This window comes from Procambarus clarkii, chromosome 1 (assembly GCF_040958095.1).
Source record: "Procambarus clarkii isolate CNS0578487 chromosome 1, FALCON_Pclarkii_2.0, whole genome shotgun sequence".
Lineage (NCBI taxonomy): Eukaryota > Metazoa > Arthropoda > Malacostraca > Decapoda > Cambaridae > Procambarus > Procambarus clarkii.
Genome location: NC_091150.1, coordinates 45,067,435 through 45,071,084, shown reverse-complemented (window position 1 = coordinate 45,071,084; position 3,650 = coordinate 45,067,435). Strand labels below are relative to the sequence as shown.

General features: G+C 39.6%; 1 protein-coding gene across 1 annotated transcript in view; it reads right to left on the bottom strand.

The window, feature by feature from the left end:
• Window positions 1–900, bottom strand: part of LOC123744884 (kelch-like protein 17) — a 68,531-nt gene extending 67,631 nt beyond the window's left edge. Inside the window, exon 1 of the mRNA XM_069303474.1 lies at window positions 817–900. The gene's annotated coding sequence lies outside the window, so the exon portion shown is untranslated. The remainder of the gene's footprint in view (window positions 1–816) is intronic.
• Between the last annotated feature and the right edge of the window lie 2,750 nt (window positions 901–3,650).

Sequence of the window (3,650 nt, the reverse complement as noted above, 5' to 3'; positions counted from 1 at the left end):
TGCCCGAATCGCTATGCGTATTGGTGGCTCTAGGAATTGTATGTACTAGCTCTATCTATGAATCCAACACTATGTTTGTAAATCAACTATGTTTGTACTTTTCCTGAATAAAAAAAGTAATTTAATTTAATTTATACATACATGACACCTGCCATAAGAAGGACTTTCCTTGTTGATAAACTGTGACAATTTCCAGTTTGCCCTCGAACACATAATTCATAAATATCAGCCCATCCTCCTGTTTAGGAAGTAGTTATAGTAACGATGAGGACCATCGTACATATATTGACGGAAAAGGCAATTAAATAGTAAAAACCTGTAACACTGAATTTGGACAAACCGGAAAAGATGTATTTTTGTTACAGAGGAACCTTAACTAACCTTCCTAGGCCTAATACAAGCTCTCTGAGGCCTAATACAGGATATATATATTATATATATATGTTATACTAGGCTTAGGAATATTTAAGTTTTGTTTTTAGATTTATTTTTTTCGGACTTTTTAGATTTATTTTTTTCGGACTATAAAGTGAATAGTACCAAATTCTATCAAGACAATTGCTTAGTACGTCAATATATGTACGATGGTCCACATAGCTACAAAAAGTACTATCTACATAGAGGGTGGGTTGTAAATATATATATATTTATTTTACCCCGACTTGGTTCGGAATGGTGTTGGGATTAAGGTTTATTAGGCTACTACATGTGCTTACTAATCAATCAATAAGTACACTACTCAAAAACATTGTCTAAGACTAAAGTAAACTCGATGTATATACACCATAAAGCAGAGCACATATCCCATATTAATACCTTGCCTTTCCACAGCCAGCCCTCATAAACACAACCCGTCCTCGACTCAAGTCCATTACACCCAGCTGTCGACCCCACAGCCCCACAGACGCATTCATAAATTTGTCAGCCCGTCCTCCAAACAAAGATCCAAAAGTGATTCCATGCACCCGCCAAACCCCCTGTTTATGAATGAATAGCGGTTTACACACGACTCACAACTGCTGACGTTCGAATGTATCCGGAACAAGTGCTTCACTGACGAATTTTGTTCGAATCACAACGCTATAAATGCTTCACCCACGTACTACAAATACAAATAATCGCCAACAGAACCTAAACACCTAACCTAACCTATCCTACACCTATATATACACAATATGCTAATATATTATAATATTAATTTATACTTAAGAAAATTCCCGTTTTGAATGAACAACATGTTAAAATTTATGAATGCGTCTGTGGGGTTGACCGCTGAATGTAATGGACTTGAGTCGCGGACGGGTTGTTCACTGACGAATTTTGTTCGAACCATAACGCTGTAAATGCTTCACCCACATACTACAAATACAAATAATCGCCAACAGAACTTAAACACCTAACTTAACTTATACCTATATATACACAATATCCTAATATATTATAATATTAATTTATATTTGAGAAAAATCCTATTTTGAATGAACAGCATGTAAAAAATTATGAATGCGTCTGTGGGGTCGACCGCTGGATGTAATGGACTTGAGTCGAGGACGGGTTGTGGATGGAATGGACCTGAGTCGAGGACGGGTTGTTGACGGGTACATGGAATCACTTTTAGGTCTTTGTTTGGAGTACAGGCTGGCTAAATAGGCGCTAAATGCGTCGCCCACCTTGCAGACGCACGGAAAATACAAATTGCCAAAACGAATCTAAACACCTAACCTAGGCCAAACTATAAAACTAAAATATATATTTAAATTTATATTAAAAAAATCATTGCACATTATGTTATTAGATCGGAGCTTGGAGGATCATAGCCTGTTGACTGGTTGCCTTTCCAGCTGCTGATAGATTAAAGCAATGATTCTTGACCTATATATTTTTCTATAAATCTACTTAAAATTCTGAATGGAGTTGACTTCTACATCCTTCTCATCTTTTTCATTCCATTTTCCTTCTACTCATCAGCTTTAGAAGCATTTTCTCACATCTCTATGGCTCACGCGAGCCTCCGACTTCCAGCCATGCACTCTTATTCTATTGGTATTCACTTATTATATCCTTTTTCCTCCGTTATTGCATGTCTTCTCTTTTATAACGTCGTTAAGTCTAGCTGACTAAATCTGTCTTCACGCCCCATACCACGTAGCTTTTGCCAAGCTCCTAGAAGCAAAGTTCACTAATCACACATGCACTTACTTCTGTTTGCAGGGCGAGCTTCAGCTCCTGGGCCTCTTGTTTCAATCGCCCGTCGCCTATTGCTTCTTATCAAACCTAAGCCTTACTTCTTAAGACTAAACACGCATATCTAGTCGAGTTAGCCTCACATACTTCCCCTTTCAGATTATTTCGCTTTTTCGCGACCCAGCCTATGCCAAACATTTCTTTTATATCCTTTAAGTCTAGTTCTTTCAGGCTTTAATTGTAGCTCAGTCTTCTTTTCTAAAGGACGAGTCTTCAAGCAAACATTTGTACTTTCTCTGGTTTTACCTTGGGTGTTTTCTGGTGGGTATTTCTGCGTTCCACCCTGCGGGGATTCGCTCCCACTTTTTATCTGTATTTAAATTTTCCCCGTACGACACTTTTTCCCAGTACAACTATTTGCTTCCAGGACAACAAATTTGTCTTTATACCAAAAAAAATCACAATGCAACAGTTTTTTGTTGTTCGTCATTTTTTTTTCTTTATAAGACAGATTCTTCAATATTTATTTTTTGACGAAGAGAATTAAGCACAAAATTGTATTTTAACTATTTTGTAATTAAAACACGAGTCATGTATTTGAAATACAGATGTGATAATTTGATAATAGTGCCTATTTGACAAACATAAATGGTAGTTTAATGGGGGAGGCGCTGATTATGAAGCTATCGGTCTGTATACCCAGGTCACCATTAGATAATGGTTGTTTAGAGGACCAGTGCGGTATATACAATATTTTAAGGAGTTTACCAGCTTTGCTCAGTTTCCTTGGTTTAAAATTGGCACGATTAGCACATTTTTAGAAGCAGGATGAGCTTCCCTGGTTATTTTTAGACCAGACCTGCTTGGAGGGTCAGTCTAGACCATCAGTAAGCGTTAATGAGGTAGGTTGTAGGTAAGGAGCTTCAACTAGTTGATTTTATTGCGATGAATACTCCTCGCCGCGTGTCATCTGTCACTGACGAGGCCAAGATGACACTTGTCATCTTTTGTTGACACTCACCGGAGAAGGTAAACACGACGGGCGTCGCGCGCACCAGAGCTGCTGTTCAGTACTGTTTGTTGGAGGGGAGTAGATGCTGCCACCTTCAGTGTCTCTCACTCTCTCACTCTCCTTCTCCCTCATATTTACCCCCTCTCCCCGACCACCCCCCCTCTCTCTCTCTCTCTCTCTCTCTCTCTCTCTCTCTCTCTCTCTCTCTCTCTCTCTCTCTCTCTCTCTCTCTCTCTCTCTTCCTTCATCCGCCTCCTCACTCCCAGCCAGCAGACGCATCTATCGATCTTTCCTCTTTCCCTCCTCCACCTGCTCTCTCTCTCTTCCCCACTCGTATATACGCCTCCCTTTCCTCTCGCCTGTCAATTCTTTCCATTCTTTTCACCTGTAACTTAACTCCTTCCCTTCCCCTCTCCCCCCTTCCCCCCTCCCCCCTTCCATCTAACATGTCCAC